This window comes from Cimex lectularius, unplaced genomic scaffold (genome assembly GCF_000648675.2).
Source record: "Cimex lectularius strain Harlan isolate CLEC.00 unplaced genomic scaffold, Clec_2.1 scaffold195, whole genome shotgun sequence".
Classification (NCBI taxonomy): Eukaryota; Metazoa; Arthropoda; class Insecta; order Hemiptera; family Cimicidae; genus Cimex; species Cimex lectularius.
Genome location: NW_019392761.1, coordinates 280,508 through 304,705, shown reverse-complemented (window position 1 = coordinate 304,705; position 24,198 = coordinate 280,508). Strand labels below are relative to the sequence as shown.

Sequence of the window (24,198 nt, the reverse complement as noted above, 5' to 3'; positions counted from 1 at the left end):
TGTTCCAAAATTTCATCCACATAGCGCGTTGCAGTCAAAGACCCTCCACGAACAACAACCAACTCTATGCGATTCTCCATTGAAAATCCCGCCACACCATCACTGAGCTACGTTGAAAAGGTCGGCTCGGAGAAAAATTCCAGACTTTGTACCTTTCATTTCGCCTTCTCCACACTCTTTTACGCCCATATGGAGATGGTAGAGCAAATCAACACCCATCTGTGAAAAGTACAGCACACCAGTCGTCCAACGATTGTACTCTCAAGCAAATGCGAGACGTGCAACTCTGTGTGTTCTGGTCAATTCTGGTGCTCTTACGGGGCGAAAAGCATGGTATAATAACTATCCATACTCAATTCCTAATTAAATTTCACGGAACACATCGAGAATCTTGTTTGCGAATGTAAAGCTGCAAGTTGAATACTTGTTTCATAGCTAAGGAGGAAATTTGGAATGACCGAATCATCCATACTCATACACAATACCATTGCTAAACAAAATCCTTCAGTGACATGCCAATCCAAGAATAACGGACTGTGGATCAAAATTAATTCCTGCTCTTCTAGGAATTTCAGACTGATTGGGTTGTACGTAGTTACGAACATGTATTTCTATTAAAGGGGCAACAAATTGTTTAATAATTCAATTATCGTCCTACTACCTTCTCATGGGTTATATTAATGTTTAAAGTTTTTTCGCCAGTTCGGGATTAACACAAGGTGGGCCGGAATAAATCCGATTCATCCCCGTTTTATTTCCGCAAAATGGATAAAAATGCCGTCCTGCAGGGGTGTTAAAATGCTGTTAGTGGGCGGTGAACCGTGAGACTGAGATGAAAGAACAAAGAACAAAGGCCGGCGTTGTTAGGCGACGAAAAGCATAAATCTTAAGACAAAAATAGAAATAGCACGACAGACAGTCGGGATACGCGCCGTATCGCATGCAAGTGCTTCCCTTTTACAGAGGGTTTTTGATAAGTTAAGACTTGTCGATACTCGGCTGTAAACCCATTAAAGCGGTATCTTTGAATGTGAATCGTTCAAGATAAAGAGAAAAAAAGACTTTTTCAACACTTTATATTAAAAATCCGTAAATCCTTCATAGCAAAGTAGTTCCCCAGCGCAATTCTTTAAAAGCTGGTAGGCCGTGTAACAGTAAAATGTCCTAAACGTTGAGGATTATATTTGAAGCGTTTATTCGGCTTTCTGATATTATCCTGCCGACATTGAAATTTATTTTTCCAGTCATTCAGTACATTCAAACTAGGAAGAAACATTACCTATACATGATCACACTACTCATGATATCACACAGCACAACATTAGCACTAATGCCAGCACTGCACCGGTAGAATACATGCTTTATGTATGTGTATTGTTACGTGTCAAGGAGGTCCCGAGGCCAACGTCGGTTGAGGTGACGTGGCGGGTTGTCAGGATGGGAATGAGTGGAGTGGGCTCGAGCTTCCTTGCAAAATCTACATGTGCCATCTTGGATTATTCCAATTTTCTTTAGATGTCCATTTAATCTACAGTGTCCTGTCAGGAATCCTGTTAGGATTCGCAGTCTATTCCTGCTTCCTTTGACACATTCTGTGATTTCTTTTTTGCCAAAATTGGTTAGAAGATTCTTGGATTGTCTGTGTCCAATGAGTGAATTCCAAAGTTCCCTCATTTTCTTTTTGTCCTTCTGTCTGAGATATTCGTTAATAGTGTTGATTCCTATGCCACAGAAGGGTTCGGGTCCTATCAGCGGTGTGGCAGCCCCTTTCCTTGCAAGGGTGTCCGCTTTCTCGTTGCCTTCTACTCCCATGTGTCCTGGGACCCAGCAGAGGCTGTCTTTATTCTGCGTACCTAATATGTTTAGTTTGGTTTTGCAGTTCAGCACCATTATTTCAGCTTAGTGCTTTGATGGCTGCTTGGCTATCTGACATGATAGCTATATTCTTGTTTTTGTATCCTCTATTTAGATTGAATTGGATACATCTTTCAATTTGCGCAAATCTCAGCTTGGAAGATACTGGTGTGTTTTCCCATGGGTTCTGAGTATTTGGTTCCGGGTGCAAATACTCCTGCCCCCGTACCTTCTTGTGTTCTAGATCCATCTGTGTACCAAAGGATGGTGCCATTTTTGAGGGAGTTATTTCCCTTTCTTTCCAATTCCTTTTTGGTGCCCAGATGTATTCGGAATTTTTGGTTAAATTCAAACCTCCTGTTCATGTCATCTCTTGGAGCCATGAGTGATGGATGGCTTTTCCACAGTTTGTTTCTGTCTCAACATTTCAGTTATTCAGTTATTCCTGTTGGAGGTTTCTCTCTAATAAAGTTGATTATGGTTTTTTTGTGCTGTCCTTTCTACCATGTGATGTAGGGGGATTAGTCCCAATATCTTTTCCATGCTAATTGTAGGACATGTTCTCATTGCTCCCGTTATGCAGATGCATGCATGTCTCTGTATCTCTGTATTTTTGTGAGTTGCATTTTCAGCGTAAAAGTAAGTCCTGCATTTTTTACACCAGTCTTCGATAAGCTCAAAGTGTTGCTGGATCGTGGAGGTAGCTTGGACAGGAATCGAGTTAGAAGATAGGATTGCGGTGTCGACCGTGTAGATGGTGATAATAGTGTCAGAATGTATTGGTAGGTCAGCTCGGACACCAATGGAAAAATGGCAAAAAGGAGGGAAAATTCAAAAGGTGGGGTTGAGATGGGAAGTTGGTGTCCGAGTGGATCGAGGTCACGATAGCTCAAGTGGTAGAGCAGCGGCGTATCTAGCCGAAGATCGTGGGTTCGAATCCCGCTCGTGCCATTGACTTTTTTATCTCAACTAAAAGCCTTAATTAATTATAATCTTTAAACATTGATTGAGAATCTGTAAAAATAAGTTGATTGTTGATTCTCAACACTAAAAAGCTGAGTGACTAAAAAAATTATGTATTTGTATAACCGTTGATGAGCCCTAATAAAGGTGCAATAAAACACCGAAAGCTTGGCATAGTTTCAATATACAACATTCGTTGGACTACAACCCCGATCGCACCAAATATACTGTGAATAGTAGCTGGTCCATAGCCTTTACATTAATTAATTAATGAAAACATGTCGCAGCATACACAGACAGACACACAAGTTATTCTTGACAATGGGTAATAACCTCGAAGTAAACTCACTTATTTTGGTGGTAATAAAAAATGGTTTTCTTATCATAGAGGTTGACCGGCTGCTGTAAAATCTTTTTATTTTTATCTCTTTTGTTTTTTCTTGGCTCAACTTCTTAGCCCTTCTTAGCTTAAAGATAACTCTTTTCGGCTCAAACAGATCCTAAAACTTCTTGTCCCACTTCTTCGTCCTAATTCGTTTTAATGCTGTAGTTGGTTCGTTTCGGATCATTTTGATCTGCAAATCCGTTTTTATTTTTGTCTAACAGACGCGTTTGTGCTTCTCGTTCCCTTCAGCGACAGACCGTTGATGATGGCGAAAAGCGGATTCTAGTCCAAAAGGCAAAAAAAAAAAAAACGATGTTGGGCAGACCAAAATGATCGGAATCGTCCAAACTACAGGTTCATCATTCCGCAAACCTCAAGAGGACTCATATTCCTTTTTGTTAAGATCGAAATCCCCACGAAGAGTTGAAACTCATAAAGCTAGCTTACAAAATAATTCCTTGGGACGACGGTGGCCTCAACGGTTTAGGCGTTGACACGGCGCTCATCACCGGTAAAGGTCTCGGGTTCGAATCCAGCGGCCCTGCATTCGAACTCGACATACTTACACATTGGATTTTTTTCAAAAACATCGGCACCCCGAGGATTCATATAACCTCGTAGGTTAAATAAATTAAAAGTAAATAAGTTAAAATATCCCCGTTAAAAAGAAAATAATAATAATATAATTCCTAGTGGGAACAAAGTTTAAAAGACAATTCGTACGTAAAAACCTAATGCATAAAATTTTCAGTTGTAAAATTTTAATTCTTGGGGACCGCGGTAGCCGAGTGGTTAGCATGAGAGACTCTCACGCCGTGGTCGTGGGTTCGATTCCCACCGTCGCCTCTGGCCCTTTTTTCCCGATAACCCCCAATTTGAACACACAAGAATTCGTACTATGGCTAATATGCAAGATCATAAGGCCAATAAAAAAATAATAATAATAATAAAAAATAATTCAACATGCTTGAAAAGTTTTTCTAGCTTGAACAAATCATGTTTTCTAAGTATCTCTTATTTACTCATGTTTTCTTTTTCAAATTCAAATTCAAAATGATTTCTGTTGAACGAATCGACAGTTTTTTTTTTTAAACAAAAGCGTCGGATAGGAAACTTTGATTAAATGCGTATAAATTTGACTAGAAACGTACAAAATACGATATTCGAAATATTCAGACGGCAGTTGAAAACCGTTCCAACTATCCAGTCTGCATATAGATCCGTGAGATGGATAAAGTTTAAGAGCAAAACCGGATCGATAGGACGTTGGAGGGTTCATGCACTCGCATCCACCCACACCCAACTTCACAATTCGGTCAAGTACATCTTCAGTCAAAACGTTTATCCACGCTCAGCATGAATACATAACACTCATTACAATTTATGATAAGATTATTTTCGTATGATGGATGTGGTTGGACTTGCAATATTTCATGTCACTCTGGCAGGCTTAAGTTTAGTTTTGTTTTAAATTGTACCAGAGCGTGTCACATAAATCATATTTTTGTTGTTGATATGTACAACTAAAAGCTAGATATTCGAATGCGTTTTAAATCATGTGAGATCCAGAAGAAAATAGTACGAAAGCGTTAGTATTCTTACCGGAAGGTGATTCTAAAATGGAATCAACCTCGCGAAACAATTCGATACCGGCGTAAAAGTAAGGAAGTCAATGGGAGGACAGCTATTCCTGGACAACCCATTATAGTAAAGAACACAAAATGCGGAGTACGGGATGCCGGTCCGTTTTTAGAACATGTAACTCCCTTTGGTTTGTGGTCCTCGTAAGCGAACGGTTGAACTTGAAAGGAAAGTTGTTCCGGATGTACGAAATGTCGAACCGGCTTGAAATAAATATGCCTCGTTTGAAGGAAAGGGTCAGTATATTTTACCTAAAAAAAAGAAGAAAACTTTCATTTTTATTGGAGTGTATTGAAGACGAAGTATGTTATGGAACAATGGCTACTGGTCCATCGGTAAATCTTTTCCCATCGTCGTCTCGTCCGGTAATAGTAAATAATCGGATTCTGCTTTTTATTAGTTTTATGGTCGCGTACTATTGAATTCTAAGAATATATGAAATGAACTGGTTGTAAATAGGTTTTTTCAATTTATCTGAGTACTGTTTTTTTAAGATTATTGAAGTATTGTTTATTATATTGTGTTTTCTCTTGTGGCTTTGTTTATAAGGTAAACAATGTGACCAGTGGTCATTTGCGATAACGTTCCCCTAGTAAACTTAAAAAGAATGAGCATTCCATTCAGAACGAAAAAAAAATTGTCAAACTATTCTCTTATAAATTTTATAGAATGATCCAATGGACGAAATCAAATTGGCACTATTCGAAAATTAAGACAAGAAAAATTCACATTATCAATAACTGAATCGATCAATGATTCAACAATTCACACACATCCACAAAACACATATTCTCAGCACATGAACGTACCGCTTTCTATTCGCTACCTTATACGATCAAAAAGACAAGCTAGTAAAGAATGGCAAAGAACACGTTACCCTTTAGATAAACGAAAACTGAATAAACTAACACATCAGCTGACTCCGGAATTGCAAGCATATCGCTCCGACCGATTCAGACGTTTTACTGAATCATTAACAACAGAAAACAAATCTCTCTGGGCGGCAGCTAAAAATCTTCTATCTTACCACAAAATATCTACCCCGCTTCGCCAAGCCGACGGCAGTTGGGCCAAGTCAGATGAGGAAAAAGCGAATGTTTTTGCCTCTTACCTGAACACAGTGTTCACCCCATATGTCAACATAATAGACCATACTTATTCACAACTTATCAATGAATATTTACATTCACCAATTCCATTATCCCTCCCTCCAAAAGCTTTTTCACCTTCTGACGTTCATTCTACCATACAACACCTAAAATCCAAGAAAGCTCCAGGTTTTGATCTTATTACTCCAAATATTCTGCAACACCTTCCCAAAAAGGCCATCATATTCATTACATACCTATTTAATTCTGTTCTTCGTACAACCTACTTCCCTATAGCTTGGAAGCACTCGTATATTCGAATGTTCCCTAAGCCAACACATTGTACTACTTCATATAGGCCAATAAGTCTACTATCTTAAAGAATTCTTCCGATTCTAAATTCTCAAAACATAATCCCAGTTCATCAATTTGGTTTTCGCAACCGCCACTCAACTGTCCAGCAGTGTCACCGCGTGGTAGACATTATTTCATCCACCCTTGAGATGGGACAGTACTGTTCCGGAGCCTTTCTTGACGTAAGCCAAGCTTTTGATCGAGTTTGGCACCCGGCCTTGCTGTTCATGCTCAAGGGCATCCCTCCATCCACCTACTATCTCGTACTGCACAGTTACCTCACTGACCGATTCTTCCAAGTTTTCGAAGGCCATTCCCTCTCTTCATATTTTCTTATCCATGCTGGTGTTCCGCAGGGTAGCGTTCTGGCCCCTACACTGTACCAGGTTTTCACAGCTGACATGCCGTCTCATCCCGAAACCACCACATTCACGTTTGCAGACGATACGGCAATTCTCTCTAGCAACTCCGACCTTGTAATTTCCACTCAAAACCTGTAACAACACCTCCTACCACTAGAGTCTTGGTAAAAGTGTAAAAAGAAAAGGATAAAATTTAACACAGACAAATCCACCCACATTACTTTCACTCTTCGTAAAAAGATCCCCCCCCCTGTTTTCTTAAACAATATTCCCCTCCTAACTGCGGACAAGGTGCGGTACCTCGGATTGTACATCGACAAACGCCTGACGTGGAATCCTCACACAAGACTGAAACGTCAGGAGGTTATGACANTTTATATATTTATTTATATAACTATGGTCCTATATATATACAGTTACAATTTTTTTTGTTATAAAAATGAACGGTCGCAAAGTTTTGAATTCTGTGCTTGATCTTTGTCATCGATTGCGACGAGATTTATGCCAAAAATTTGTTTCCAGGCAGGTAATAAAACAAAAATCCCATCTACCTGAGAAGTGAGTGTAAATGTAAATTGGACTCGATTGATAAACAATGTGTATGCATTTTGATTCTTTTTCGTAAAAGTTTGCTAGTAAGATTCTCTATTCTAAAATTATAGCTCTTATCTTACTAAGAGCCATTAATGGGTCTCCTCAAACCCTTCGCCAAAGGGGTAAAGCGTTGATGGGATTGGGGGGGGGCACCCTTATGTTTCCAACTTCCATATAATTAGGGAGTTTGCATGCGTGTCCATTTACAACTCAAGAACCGAAAGTTTATCAGGAACCCAGTTCGAATAACCTTTTATATAGTCGGGCTCCTTTCCGCGGAAATAAGGACTCCGGGTTCCTTCCCCCTGGGAATGAGCTCAGTGCTAAGGCACCTAATTTATTTTATCTTTGTGTGGCAACGCAGGACGAATCGGTTGAGATAGATACGGTTCCTGTTTTGATATTTTCCCATGGTTAGTTGATCTACAAATACATATGAACTCAGTCATTAAAAGGTCAAACATTTTTAAACCATCTTATTCCATCTTCGTCTTAGTCTACAAGTCTGCAAACACATGTTGAACCAGCACTGACTTACTACATGGATTTTGATGTACACACTTGTGAAGACGGGCCCAGTAAGAGATAAGCATTTTGTTGAAACCTTGTGGTGAGGTTTGCGAGGTAATGACCCTGCACCTTGGCTGTCTCCGAATCATCCGGGTTTGCCCACTTTGACTGGTCTTTTCTATTAGACTGTCTCGGTATGAACCGAGGCCGGAGCGGATCCGGTACTTTCTACGCTAAAAAAGCCCCAGTACTCTGGGAGAGTGGCCTTCTCTACCTAGGGAGTGCGCGGGAGACGAGGCTGATGTATTTCGGCTTAGGTAGCCCTTTGCGCGCGGCATACGGTCTGATGCTTAATGCAGACCACTCGGAATGGGCAAGCGGGGAGCGAGGTTGTCTTGGGCCTTCGGGGCTGAGCAGCCTCTACACCAATGCTGCGGCAGTAACACCATTCTGTCGTATGTGGAGGTGCGTCAGCTCTCATCTTGGGAATCAAAACGTCCGATAAGGCCGGAAGGCTAGGTGCGGACGTTAAAGATCCTCACTGTCCTTTTAAGGACGACCGAGTATATGGGAAAGCAATGTCTCGTTATTTATAAATATTTCTGTCAGCTGGTCATTCCTAAATCAACAAAACACTGTGATAAATTAACACTTACCTTGCAGCTTGATCCTCTCCGGTGCTTACGTTGATTGATCTTGTCTGTTAGACCGTCTTGAATCTTCGAAATCTTTCGTCAATTGTCCGTTGCTTTATTAATATCTACACCTTCGTAAAACATTTTGGTGTTGTCTGTGAAGTGATGCATCTGTTGCTTGATAGTTTTAATTCATCCTCATTCCTGCCCTCTGACGCTTTCGGCATGTCTCCATCCTTCTGTCTGTTATCAGCAGATATTGGCAGTTTTATTCACGGCGTTTGTAAGATTTCTACTTGACGTCTGCTGGGCGATGGTCTTTTCTGATCGTCTCCGAACCATCCCGGTCTGCATATTTCATCCTTTTGTTAGTTATCAGCAGAAGATAAGACTTTAAGTTACCTTGTTCGTTTCTGATCATCCTAGTTTTCTTGTTCTCGCTGGTTCTGTCTATTAGACGAGTTTCTGCACTTGGCAAATTCTGTTGTAAAACTACGTGCTATAACTCATAGCTGTATCATCCGCTATAGCCCTCTCTTCCTTAAAAAATTAGTGTCAATAGTGGAGTAATAATATAAATGAAACACATTGAAACTTTTTCATTTCAAGCAAAACCTTACATAAAAAGGTCGATTAATTGAAAGAAGTAATTTGGTCAATCAGACCGCTAAATATAATGGATTTAATACATGAAATAGTTGAACTGAATGATAGTTCCTTGGTAAATCATTCAACCTAAAGTCTGTAATCCTGATTATTACATTTATTACGTTTCGTGGTCCGCTTGACCAAACAAATTCTTTTCAATTAATTCATCTTTAATTAAGGTTTTGGTTGAGATCAAAAAGTCAGTGTCACGAACGGGATTCGAACCCACGACCTTCGGCTCTACCGCCGCTGCTCTACTTCTTGAGCTATCGTGACTTCGATCCCCTCGGACACTAACTTCTCATCTCAAACCCACCTTTTGAATTTTCCCTCCTTTTTGCCATTTTTCAATTGTCGTGTAATCGTGTAATGAAATGCTAGAGCTCAAGTGGTAGAGCAGCGGCGTATTTAGCCGAAGTTCGTGGGTTCGAATCCCGCTCTTGACACTGACTTTTTTATCTCAACCAAAACCTTAATTAAAGATGAATTAATTGAAAAGAATCCTGATTATCATGATGTTTAATCATTTGTATCTAAAGAATATGCGGCTGTCAGGAAAACTGTAGTTAAAGAATGTTGTATGTATTTTTGTTTGTTATAAATATCCTAAAAGGGGAGGAAGCTTGTATTCTTTCGGAATCGCATTCAAGGTATTATTTCCCAAAAGGAGACGTTCACGGTTAATTAAAGGGGAAAAAATAACCGAAAGGTCTTGCCTCTTCCCATAAAAATAATCCCGCTTTAATGTAAATGTTGACAGTTTTTTCGCGTTATGATTTCCACTTTATTAAAATGCCGTCAAAAAGAAATACATCTAATTAGACGGGGCAAGCGAGAAGAGCCGTTTTTCTTAATTGGCTTTGTTCCCTTCGCCTTTGTATTTCCGTTCGTTTCGTCAGGCGAGAAAATTCAAATCTTCACCCACTCCGGGGGGGCATGGTATCGTTGTCGCTATCGCCCCTCACCCTTCTCTTATCAAACTGTTCATTCCGTTTATCTACACAGCACCAACACACGGAGGAAAATGGAAAACTGCTCCGTTTTAGTTGATGGAATAATATTCGGCGGTCGGGAGTAATTGGCCGATTACTATTTCCCAGGTGGCACTGTTTCTATTTCGTCCGGTATGCACATTTCTGACTTGGGCAGGTGGTTAAAAAATTATTCTTATGATATATTTGTTTTCTTCTAATAGATTTTACTGTCCTGGCATATAGTCAACGTAGGCTAGGCGTGCAGAATCTATTAAACCGAAACAAACTACACTGACAGGCAAAAAATTCCACCCATTTTTTTTTTTCATTTTCTCGATAAAAGAAAATTCTACCATTTTTACCAATAAAAAGTTGTTTATGTTTTAAATTCGAACTATCAATGAGAGGTTAACACTCTTCATCCTTAATCTAAAACAAGGATATAGTATTTTTCAATTACAATTAATTAAGGTTTTTAGTTGAGATGAAAAAAAGTTAATGGCACGAGAGGGATTCGAACCCACGACCTTCGGCTAGATACGCCGCTGCTTTACCACCTGAGCTATCGTGACCTCGATCCACTCGGACATCAACTCCCCATCTCAACCCCACCTTATGCGTTTTCCCTCCTTTTGCCATTTTTCAATTGATGTCCGAGTGGATCGAGGTCACGATAGCTCAGGTGGTAGAGCAGCGGCGTATCTAGCCGAAGGTCGTGGGTTCGAATCCCTCTCGTGCCATTAACTTTTTTTCATCTCAACTAAAAACCTTAATTAATTGTAATGTATTAATTGGTCAAGCGGACCACGAAATTAGTGAATTTAATGTATTTTTCAATGTTTACTTTTTACCGAATTTAAAATGTTTATTCAGTCTCATTTGAATTCTGAAGAAATAAACTGGTGTTTTCATATTTGTTTTCTTAGTTTTAATTTGTAAGCTTAAAAATGCCACTTAGTGTTGAGGATGGCACTTACTGATGATGTACGTTCCATCAAGTATGCGGCTATTGCCATCGGATCACCCTACGTAATCCTACGAGACGCCGTTAGACGTTTTTGAGAAACTGGGTCCTACGTCCTACCATAGAAGGCCCGGTTCTGGACGGCCTAGGGTAGCAGAACCACAGCATGACCGTTTTTTGATTTTGAATCAGTATGGAGCTTTTCGCCCGGTAAGAGGATCAGAATTGACCAGAACACACGGTGTTGGATGGCTCGCATTTGCTCAAGAACACAGCCATTGGTCTTTACAGGTCAGTGTAGATTTGCTCTACCATCTCCATATGGGCTTGAAAGAGTGTGGAGAAGGCGAAATGAAAGGTACGAAGTCTGGAATTCTTCCCAAAACCAACCTCTTTCAACGTAGCTCAGTGATGGTGTGGGCGGGAATTTCAATTGAGAGTCGCGCACAGTTGGTTGTCGTTCGAGGAGGCTCTTTGAAGGCCTCTCGCTATGTGGAGGAAAATGGAACATCCTGCGTTGCTAATCCTCGATGAAATCAGTGACAATCCTATTCTAATGCGCGATAATGCCCGTCGACATGTCGCTCGCATACAGCGTACAAACGTACCTTCAACAGTATAACATCAGGGTATCAGCCTGGCCAGCCCGTTCTCTAGACGTGAACCCCATCGAACATTTATGAGATAACCTCAAAAGACGAATAAGAGCACGTCCATCACGTCCTGATACACCACGATTTTGAAAGGACACTTCGTGAAGAATGGGCAAAAAGACATTTCCAGACTCGTAGAAAGTCTTCGAGATGTAATGAAGGCAAGAGGAGCAAATACGCGATATTGAAATGTTAATTAATAATCTAATTAAAACAAATTTTATCCGTCCATCTTTTTTTCCATTTTCCTTAGCAATTTACATTTTTTTACTATTTTAGACAAATAATCAATTATTAAACGTTAAAAAACGTGAACTTTGATTAATGTATAAAAATATATACAAATCAGGTTATATTAGAAGTGGGTGGAATTTTTTGCCTGTCGGAGTATAAATAATCGCCGAAAAATCCGCGTCGTATAAGCTGCAATTTAAATCGGAATAAATACATAATAAAACACATAACAATCCTCCCACTCTAGGAAATTCATGGTGTTTGTAGGTCTGCGAGTCAGTTAACGTCTTGAGATCAGACGGTCAGTTGCGTAAACCAGCGAGAATAGACGGACCCGAAAAGACAGTCAGTTCCCGGAATTTGTAACTAATAATTTTTACTCCCAGTTTACATATACATATATATTGTACGGCATTCATTATCTTCCAACAGGATAAATTTGATAATTGATCTAGAAACATATGCACTCATGAAACGATACCTCTCGTTATAATGTAATGCATCTGGTTTTATGAAAATAATTGGTTTGTCCGTTTATTTTTTCTCTCTGCATCTTTCAAGTAATCTTAATTTGCTGCATTTAGATTTAGGTTACTAGGAGTCGGTCTTAGGAACCAATAGGTCTTCTCACCAACAGAGGACATGTTGCATTTTCCTGGAAATATTTGTACAGGGTTCTTTTCTGCTACGTCTCTTCGTTAAGCTTAAGACTAGTGCTACTAGATGCCAAAGAGTTTTTAATGGCTACTGTATATGTCCTACATGCCTTAGGCCTTTCCCAGATTGGCATGGTGCCTAGGCGGTCGAACTGTAATCCTTGCCTGTACCCTAGGTTAAATAGTCCTTCTACATTCACATTTCAGTTTACTAAATTGTTTTTTTGTAAGTGACTCTCTGTCTTTATGAGGAACATGCGTTTCTTAATGACATTAACAATTTCTAAAACGTTTAGGAGTCTTAAAACCAGCTTATTATGTCTAATTTAACAAATGGGGCGTGAGACCCATTTGCCGCTCCGAAAAAAATTCCGTCGACTTAAAAATGCCCTGATTGAGACTTGAGATGTGTGTACTGTATGGAAAACCAAATATATATTCACCTAAGAGGACGGATTGGAATTAAAAATTACCCCTTCTAAATATAGCAAACCACCTAAGATGAGTATTTTCATTTATTATCTGAGGGATAACAGTTAACAAGATGAAATGTAGACCTGTTATTTCTATAAGAACATTCAGCTAAGGGTAAAAGAGGCTGACGTGTTTCTACTTATACGGCCAAAATGTCACCCTGCGAGGAATTACACCCACCGGAGCTCAGAAAGTGGTTTTCTTTACCCTCAATCCTCCTTGGCAGTTCTCTGTTTACTGATTTGTCTGTTTTCCCGGTGCTTTTGGCCGTCTATGTGCGTGTAAAGTCGCAATCAATACCTGAGCAACGTAAATAAGGTGGCTATTAAAAATTGGCTGAATGAAAATAACCCGGAAATTGTGATGACGGTGGAAGGGGCATGAAAGAGAAAATTCCAACTACAATCGCTCCCGAATCATCTGGACAGCAAATTTTAAATAAACTTTAAGTGAATTTATAAATGTTTGTTTGCATTGTTTTTTTATATAGTTTTGAAAAATGGAGTTTTCGCTATTGTTACAATTGTTAACTGTAGGATTTCATAAAATACAGGTTCTTGCTATGTGCCGTAGCGAAAAATTCACGGAAGACCCGTCTCTTTCCCTTTCTGCAAATCAAGGGGAAAATTGAATCATGAATTAGTTACTTGCTGGAAAATTACCTAAATAGTACACGGGAATAAAGCAATCCACTTGTTTTCCTACCTAGGATACAAAAATACACAATACATACATTGAACATAAATTCGAATTTAGTAACCAACCACTTAATTGTTATGTGTAAATTAACAAGCAATTATTCTATCACTTTCCCCATTCTCATTCCACCTCCGACCTCTATCTTCACTCTGTTATTTTGTCCTAATTCTTTTTCTCTCCCCTCACTAATTCGCTCTATCTTTTTTATCTCCCGCTTTTTTTGTTTTTCTGTAACTCTCCCTCACTCACTTTATTAACTACTTGCTTTATCCTTCGCGCATTTTCTCATTCTTTAACGTTCTCCCCCCCTCACTCTCTTTCATTCTATCTTTCTTTCTTCTTTTATCTCTCTTTCTGTCTTTTCGTAAATTTCCCTCACTCCATCTTTCTCTCTCTCTCTCTCTCTCTTTCTTTATCTCTCGCTCTCTCTTCTTCTGTCTTTTTGTAACCCTCCCTCACCCCATTTCTCTCTCTTACTTTCTTTATCTCTCGCCCTCTCTTTTATAAATCTCGCTCACTCCATCTCTCTCTCTCTCTCTTTATCTATCTATCGCTATGTCTGTCGTTCTGAGACTCTCTTTAATTCACTCTATTCCCCTCCCCCTTTATCCCTCTCGCTTTATCTCATTCTTTCACGTTCTTACTCTCTCCCCCTTTTTTTCTCTCGCTCTCTCCCTTTCTGTCTTTTCCTAACTCTCTCTCACTCCATCTTTCTCTCTCTCTCTCTCTCTCTCTCTCTCTCTCTCCTTATCTATCTATCGCCATATCTATCTATTTCCTACTTATTTTATTATATTTGTTACACTCACACGCACATCATAAAAATCCCTCCCTTTGTTTACCTTCCTTTCTCCATATATCTATCCCTTTCTGCCTCTCCCATTTTTAACATGGATAATATGAATTTAAATAAATTCAGTATTAACTTCCGATGATGCTGGTGAAACTGGAAGTAGACTCTCTACACTGTTTTAAATACTAGAAACCCTTTGTTATTGTTTGAAATGACATGTGCCCCTCTCGACGGGATCTGGTTGTAGCGTGCAGGTTTCTCTTGCGTTAGCAGTTTAATTAGTACATTACTTTAGTTGGACATGAATCGCATTTACAATTATGTAACGTTCTGAATATCAAATGTTTAATGTTCACTCTTAAAAAAAAGAAAAAAATTCTGCATTCTACTAGACTTCATAATAGGATTATTAAAAATATAATTTATTTAATTGACGTCGTCTAATTAATTATATTACACGGATCTCTCGCATAACGTTAAGTCTGGAATTAAGAGGAGCTAATATCCAATACATTAAAAGCATAGTAATGTTTTTATTTAACGACATTCAGGTGCTTGACGACGTAATCTGTTTTAGATGTTGACTTAAAACCACGAATATTGTCTCGCTATAGCATTAATATGCGTTCCAAGGGATTTAGTGTGATGAATATCTCTCAAATTTATAGTTATGATCTCATAGAAGTTGCAAGGAGGTCAGAAAATTCCAAGAGCAAAGCCGGTATTCAGCTTGTGACTGATATGTGTCAAAAATGATACTTTGATGGCTTAATGTCCACCGAAGTCCCCCTATCTTTTGTAAATGGATCCTATGATACGATATTCTTATCTTGTTTATGCCGTTTTGTCAAAAATCCGTTTCACAGAAGATTCCTATAAAAAAAAAAGTGCCGCCTCTGAGTATAAAACCCAGGTGGGTACTGTGTGGCAGGTAATACGATAACCGATGCGAAACTTTTCCTATTTAATTAGTTGTTGTTACTCAGTTTAACTTGATTAACCACTTGTTAGTGTAGTGTTGACCTCATTACCGACTACCGTTGAGTCTAGAAAACTCGGTAATGTCTCTTCGTGTCCCCATTTTAACGTTACCGCCCTCGCCCAAAACTCTCTTCTTTTATTCACGGAAAAGTTATCGTTATCTTCTAATTTGTAAAACAAACGAAATTCACCAGCTTATTTACCCGTTTAGCGTATTTTTCCAGTTTATTTTCTAAGGCCGTACATACATATACACATTTGATAAAGTTACTTCTTTCAGTTAATTATTCTTTAAATGTAAGGTCTTGGTTGAGATAAAAAAAATCAGTGTCACGAGCGGGATTCGAACCCACGACCTTCGGCTCTATACGCCGCTGCTCTAACTACGTGAGCTATCGTAACTTCGATCTTCTCGGACACCAAATCTCCATCTCAACCTACAACCGTTCGAATTTTCCCTCTTTTTGCTATTTTCAAATGTCGTGTAATCAGGATTGGATTCTCAGCGACTTATGAAGTGGTCATCGGGGGCTGTTTAGTGAAGTGATACTTCTTTTACTTTTTAAATGTTAATACATTTACGTTTTAGTGGTCAATTGACCAAGTTACTTCTTTCAATTAATTATTCTTTCTATGTAAGGTCTTGGTAGAGGATCGCAGTCATGACAGCTCAAGTGGTAGAGCAGCGGCGTATTGAGCCGAGGTCGTGGGTTCGAATCCCGCCAGTGACACTGACTTTTTTTAATCTCAACCAAGACCTTATATAGAAAGAATAATTTCATTCTCTCTTCACACAAGTGAGTAGATAGAGAAATACAAAAAGTGAGAAGCAGAGAGTTAGATAAGAGAAAGAAAGAGAGATTGTGGGAGATGTTATAATGAAGTTAAACCTGAAAACAAAATCAACTTCCCTCTCTTGTAACTATCTTCCATCTCAGCATCTAATTTCTTTCCTTTTATAGCTAATAATTGATTAAGCCAATATATACTTTTTGCATAATTAATAAATGCTCATACAGCATAGTTTTGAATTTATTTCATCCCTTAGGGTAGCAAAGGGATGTAAGACCCATTATCCATGGAGATATTAAACGTAGAGTTTTTTTTTGGAAAATTACAAAAAGAACGAAATTGTATATAATCCGAAATTTGCTTTATTTGTTTTTAATTAGCCTTTTCTCTTACACCTACATTTCACTGTGAATATTTTTAGTCAAATTTACACTTAAATTTCATTGTACGTATTTGTGACTTTTGTCAGTCAAACTTGCAACCTATCGTTGCGTTTAAAGTAATCTGCTTAATTATTGATTTATATAAAAAATATGTTGTTTTTTTATATTTAAGTACATTACATCTCTTTTGCTTGAATGGCTCCTCCATTAAAATGTCAGTTGCATCTCTTTCCAGGAGAGAGATTCTGTTTGAAAATATTATTTATCAATGAAAAATAATTGAATAAAATTATTCTTAACACTTCAGAATCTTCTTATACTAGGGTGGTCCATAGAAAAATAATTTAAGCCTGTTGTTTTGTTATGAGTAGCTTTGCCTTTTGTGTTTCTTATGTACAACTTTTTCTCTTTGTTCTCAGGTAAGTCCTGTCTACAATATCCGTTCTTCGAATGCACAGCTAAGGTAATTTCAATCTATATTTAGGCCCTTTTCCAGATTTCCATAGTAAACATTTTCAATTTGGAATAGCAAAGAGTTTAATAAGGTTTTCAATATGAAGACAAATTTTTTCAGCCGATTTTTAAATCGTTAACGATTAAACTAAAAAGACAATTATCACAGATTTTAGAAAAGGTCCACTTTATTACATTATTGAATGGTTTCATTTTACTTAACATAAAATTGAATTTGAAAGTATGGGAGTTGAAACTAGACTACTTCAGATAGACTTTCTTTACCTGTAACCAGAATTCGTACCAGTTTGGTTTGAAAACTCTTTCGCCGAAGACCGCGGTGGCTAAATAGTTAGGACGTACAACTTAGCAGTTCGAGGTTCGAATCCCGGCATAGCCCATGTCTTTTTAATTGAGAATAGCATGAAAGAAATATTGTTAAGTGGTTTGACCCCTCGCCCACGAACGTGTAGTAGTATGTTGAGCCCTTCAAGTTGGAAATTATTTTATTATTCGACCAATAGCGTCATTTGTTGTGGATTCCATCGCATCCTATGTTGACAAGAAGGAATCCTGCTCTACCTCGATGTCAAACGAGCTTCCGATCGAATCTGGCACCTAGATTTATTCCGGAAACTCAGGGCATCCTACACGCTAAAGCGGGGAACACACTTACCCGATGCGACGCTATCCGATGCTACCCGACGCAAATCCAATGTCCAATTTTCCATAAGATTGTTTTACCCCGTGCACATCTGCCCGATGCCACGCAACGCCACCCTACTTTACTCTATGCCACATTTTCGTCGGGTAGCACCGAGTACAGTAGAAGACAAACCAGACACTCACATTTTCATTTCAAATTACATGTGTGTTATTGTCGTTATATTAATTACAACGAACTTATTTTAATATAAACCAAATTAACCGAGATAGAAAATTCATTAGTTTTTATTTGAAAAAAGAAAATTAATTTTAATGCTTTGGTAGGAAATTGATCAAAACACCGGAATACCATTTTTTGATATAATGAATTTAACTAACAATTTATTACACGTTTTTGTTCATAAAATTTAATTAACATTTTATTTCATGCTTTTGCTCATAAAATTACACCGTTTTCGTCGAGTAGCGTCAGAACACGACATTCGTATTTTCTGTAGTCTATTTCAAACTATGTATATGTAATTTTGTCGTTATATTAATTACAATATTTTATAACAATTTTAATATAAACCAAATGAAACGAGATCCAAAATTCATGCGTTTTTATAAAAATTATTTAATTATGATGATTAGGCCGGAATAACTTTATTTAAAACAAGTAAATTTAACTAACATTTTATTACACGGTTGTGCTCATAAAATTTAACTGACAATTTATTACATGGTTTTGCTCAAAATAACGCATTAAGAACAAATGAGGCATTGCGATTGTGATACTGATTTGTGATATACGCAGTACGTGGCGTGCGCTTGACGTCGCATAGATGTGCACACCCTACCAAAACGTGACAAGGCGTCGGGTGGCATCGGGTAGCGTCGCATAGCGTTGCATCGGGTGTGTTCCCCGCTCAAGTTATCCTCAAATCTTACTTGGTCGACAGGTACTTAGAATATAGGTCGGACCTTCCAACCTCTTTTGTATGTATCAGAGAACTTCCTCGGCCTACTGCAGTTAGTATATACCGCTGATAACCTTTCTCAACTTCATACCATTATCCTAATTTACCTAATAACAACTCCGACCATCTTAAAAACTCAAGCTCCAGACCTACTTATATTCCCTTGAAAAAATTATTTTAAAAAAGTGGTAAATTACACTCAAAATCCCAAAACAGAAACTTTTCGGCTTGGAGATCAATCGCAGTGTAAACGTTGATAGAGGCAAAGTCAATGACATCTCCTTTCTTTGCGATTTCAGCGACTACTCGCACTATACGCATCGGATCGCAGGCACTGTAAATTGGACCTAATTCGAGATTTCAGCTTCTTTCTTTTCAATTTCAACGGCGGTTTCTGACAATATTGTTTCTAATGTTGATAGGCAGCAGTTTTTAATATGTTATTCTGGTCGGAGGAGGATCTGTAAGACCATAATAGGACCTGATCATATTGTTGAGATAACAACATAGAATCCTCCATCACAGACTGGATCCCAAAAAAACAAACAAAAAAAACAAAAACAATGAGAAGTGGATAAACTATGGAGGTAGTAGACACAGTATCCATATGATAAAAACACTCTCTAAGACTGGCAAACTCACCGCTACAGTTAGGTAAACTCAGAGGAGTGTTAGGACTATTTATTGGTCATTGGCATCCCAGAAAACATCACGTAGAAGTCAACGATGACCCGATCTGTTTGTTATGCAATGAGGAGGAAGAACAATGCCACCAATCATCTCAATCATCAGCTCAATGGAGCATCCAAGCAAATTCATGGAAGGAGCAACGTCAGTCAATGACCGAGTAATTCTTAGGTGAAGGATCAAGTCGATTTCACTGACGTAAGGAACTAGGAAAGTACAATATGCCACAAGGCTGCTTGAGGAACAAAAACCCCTACTTCTTAATATCCATCCAACATCATCATCATTCTCATTATACATGGTAATGATATTGTGTACAGGTTCTTCGTAAAATATCCAGGCTAACCAAGCCAGGTCTTGATATTATTTCGCTCTCATAAAACAGTTTATGCAAGATGCATACTTGTATATCTGACTAAACAAATCATTATTTACAATGAGGTGGAGGTTTTGGCTGTTTGCTCAAATGCAAGGTTGCCGTTTGTATTGAACAATAGTTCAAGTCGGAGAAGTATTTTCACGCGGAAATCATACGAAGACGGTGTAAGAATCAATCGTTCGATTCTCCTCGGCGTTTAATTTTCGTGAAAGTTTCCAGCACGGCATCCCCAAACCGTTAGTTTAATTTAGTCCAACGTAAAGTCCGTCGAAGGGATGGCACCTGGGCCGGAGTTAGGGTGATCAATAAAAACCGTATGATGTACCCACTTGTTGCGAGGCCCACTTTTCCCCCTCGCCATCACTAAAGAGCCCTCTCACTCTCATAATCATTACTAGCGTCACAAGTTTTACCTGGAACACTCATTATCGGTCTGCCTCGTTGGCTCCCCTGTTCCAATTGATGCGTGGAAAATTAAATTTTAATCATTACCGTTTGTCAATTTTATTGGCCTGTTGTCACAATGCGGCTATGCTTTATTAATGTTTTATGAAAGGGCAATAATTAATTAGGAATCGATAATTTCCCCGGGGCTTGGACAGGCCGGTCGATACAAACGTGCTATCTAATATTTACATTTAATTTTTCAAATTATCTTTCCTGGAGATCGTTACACAGAGTAATTTACCATTTTTTGACATTTTCAGAGCCACACTTTCATAAATGTAATTAGAAAGATAGTTTAGTAAAGAACGTGGACGAACATTGATGTGAAGGCAACCTTCATTGAACTTCAAAGTTGTAAGCAGAATATATTTATAATAATTAGATTATCTTTAGTTTTTCAATTTCTTTTACGTTTTCCCTGATTTATCTGAAAGAAATGCAAGTACAAATTTTGTCGGCGACATTTTGCTCTGCAAATATTCGTTGGTTTTGTCTGTCAGAATTTCTTTCTCTGTGTAATGATCTTTAAAGACCTATTCACCTAGTCGTCACACATTCAAGAAAAATTAGTCTCCTATTTATAGATTTTTTTTTAAAAATACTGCTACCCAGTTTGACTTAGGGATGTTAAAAAAACGTGATGATAGATGGGCAGACTAGTTGTCGTCACACCTTCATGATAATATTGGAAAATTTCTAGTTTTATAGATTTTTTAAAAATAGATTTTCACTCAATTTGGCTTAGAATAAGCCGTTAAAAATGACAAAAAAATGTATGACAGACGGCGTATAATGTTGGTCGTCACACATTCATAAGAAATTAGTTTGCTATTTTATAAATTTTTTTAAACACGCTACCCAGTTTAACTTAGGGATGTTAAAAAAACGTGATGATAGATGGGCAGTGCTAGTTACTCGTCACACATTCATGATAACTTTGAAAAAGTTCTAGATTTATAGATTTTTTAAAAAGACTGTCACTCAGTTTGGCTTAGAATCAGCTGTTAAAAAATGACAAAAAAATGTGTGACGATATAGGGAAAAATAGCGGTCGTCACACATTCATGACAACATTAAAAGTCGTTTTAAGAAATTTAAAAAAACTCAAAAGTTCCCGTCAGTTTGACGTAGAATAAGCCGTTAAATATGAATAAGAAATCGCACAATGTGTGACGACTCAGACGTGCCACAGGTTGGTCGTCCGCACATCATGGTAAAATTCTATTCTATTTTATGGATTTTTTTTCGAATAACTGCCACCTGATTTTTGAACAAGTTGTGGAATAAGACAAAAATTCTAAAAATATGTATGACGACCTGTATAATTTGTACCATTGAAAAGAAAATTTATGACGACCTGTACAGTGACTTTTTGTCGTCACGCATTCAACAAGAACAGACTAGAAAATGAGATCGTTATAGTTAACAATGCAAATATGTATCATGTATAATTAATTGCATGTACCTAATGACCTTATACTTAAACGGGCAATAGAGTTGGTCGTCACACATTGTTGCCAAAATTGAATGAAAAAGTCGTTTTATAGAATTTTATTTTACAGAATGCCAGGGTAGTTCTACCTAGAATAATGAGTTTAAAAAAGTACGACTACAAATGATGGTCGTGAGTGTGTTGACTCAATGAAACGAATGAGAACGCAAGAGCAAGCGCCGCTTTGGACGCGAGGAGATTGAAGAGATGCTTAAGGAAAATCGAACACGCTGTCCTGGGACGAGAAGAAGGCCCTACAGGGAGGCACTCTCTAGCCAAAAGATTGCAGCAAATTGGCAGTCTATGAAGCAATAAAGCAGAGGAGCTCACATCATCAGGTTGCGTTCCACCCCAGGTCTCATCTGCTTAAGTTCCTTATCTACATTATTGGATTCAGCCTGTGGACAGACAACCATTATAAAAACCCAGCTCACCATCTCCTCCTTAGGCACCTCGGATCATATGCTTTACGGCCTCAACTTTCCCCAGCAAAGGTAGATGCACCACTGTCTGTCGGGCAGGCCGTGTCGATGAGCCGGATAGTTGTAGAAGTCGATGCATTTGAACACTGTACGGAGAAACTCGGGCAGTTAACCTAGTCCGCTGTCGAATGAGCTGTGAGTGTGCTAGTGTGAGCTGTCAAGAGGACCTTGTTGTTTGTGGCTTTTGATGGCTGCTCGCTCCATTAGTTAATGTTCAATGTCGGAACCCGTTGACCCCTACTTCATAGAGGGATGCTGTTTGGCAGACTGAAGCATTTTCCAAATATAGGTGAGGCCTGGTGGAAACGTTAGTAAGCCAAAGAAGCCAAAGGCAGTTGCCACATAAGTAATTAAATGTGCTGTGTGATATGTATAATAAGGTTTTTTTGATATTTTATGTGGGATAAGGCAGGAATAAGTCCAACAGATTCTCATTTCATTTCAATGAGGAAACTGGTTCCGTGCCTCCCTTTTGTTGTCTCGTTTCCTTTTACACACGATTACATTTATACTCATTTTATGTCACAATGGCTGTACTTTAAGGTTTATTTTAAAGCTAGTAAAGTCATAGAAGATAACAATTTTTTAAAATAGCAATAAGAATGCTAGTACTTCGGGTTTTTCCTTTCTTTTGGGTGAATCAAAGCGGCCGTTTTTGCTCAGCATCAGGCTTGAAAACATAGAATTCTTATGTCCCAGATTGTTTTTTTTTTCTTAAAAGTCTGAAATACACGCAACAAATGTACAAAAGATTTTTTTTTATTCTCACATGGCTTAGAGTCATGTTGGCGTAGGTTTATGTAAGAAAATAAACGGACTTGCTTTTTCCCGTTTAGAAAAGGCGTTGGAACGTTTTCATATAACAAATAAACTGTGAACCCGGCCATCACGGCTGGGAATTGACAGTGACAGGTGTTTTAACTTTCCTGCGCCCCTATTTACAACTTTACTCCATCTCCAGAATTTCGGTAGCTATCGATAAAAAAAGTCCGATTATAGTTTTAATTAAAGTCAATTACAATTAAATTGCAGTCTATTGGCCGGCGTTCGAAGGTGGCAGTCCACATATTCTGTTGGATTTCGATTAAGAGGCTCACAGCCGGAAATTTGAACCGAGAAAGCTGGAAAGGTTTCAAGGAAATGTTTTTGAACTAATAGGAGCCGCTGTAAAACATAATATTTTTGGACATTCTTATTAGAGCAAGAGAAAGAGAGAAAGAGAGAGAGAGGGAGAGAGAGAGATATTAATTGATTGAGTGATTAACGATTTATTTATTAAAATGCCCGGAAAAGTTAGGTCTCTAGGACCCTTCTTACACTTAACGTGTAATTACAAATATAATATTTTTTTTATAGTCGTATCAGACATAAGTTTTGTAAAATCAACAATGAAATAAATGACTAAAGTGAGAATAAGTTAAACTTATATGTTATATTTTTATACAGCATAATATTATTGAATACAGTCGCAAGAATAAATGGATTAAACGGTTTAATACTGTTAAAGATAAATAAGTAATTATAATACAAGTTATATAAACGAAATTAGATATAGATTTTTCGTAATATTCTTAAAAACTAGATTAGGAACTTCTAGAATTGGAAGAGAGATTAGATTTTAGAGGGAGAGGGAGGGAGAGAGAGAGAGAGAGGGAGAGTCTTACTGAAACATAAATAGCGAGAGGTAGAAGAAGAGAGATATATGGAATAAGAGACAGTGACAGAAAGACAGAGCGAGAAATAGAGGAAAAGAGACAGAGAGACAGAAAGAGTGAGGAATAGAGAAAGCGAATTCGAAGAAAACAGTAGAGTGAGAGATTATGGTCGAGTGAGAGAGAGTGACAAAAAAAACAGGGCGAGAGATAGCGAAAGAGAGACAGAAAGAGTGAGGGATAGAGAAAGCGAATTCGAAGAAAACAATAGAGTGAGCGAGAAAGATCGAGTGAGAGAGAGAGACAAACAGAGGGACAGAAAGTCTGAGGGATAGAGAAAGCGA

General features: G+C 38.2%; 1 protein-coding gene across 4 annotated transcripts in view; it reads left to right on the top strand.

Annotated features, from left to right (window-relative positions):
* Positions 1-24,198, top strand: part of LOC106663388 (regulator of G-protein signaling 20) — a 216,858-nt gene that overhangs the window by 40,168 nt on the left and 152,492 nt on the right. The window contains exon 2 of one of the 4 annotated variants that reach the window (XM_024227388.1): positions 17,057-17,100. The exons of the other annotated variants lie outside the window; for them this stretch is intronic. The gene's annotated coding sequence lies outside the window, so the exon portion shown is untranslated. The remainder of the gene's footprint in view (positions 1-17,056; positions 17,101-24,198) is intronic. 4 annotated transcript variants of the gene reach the window in all.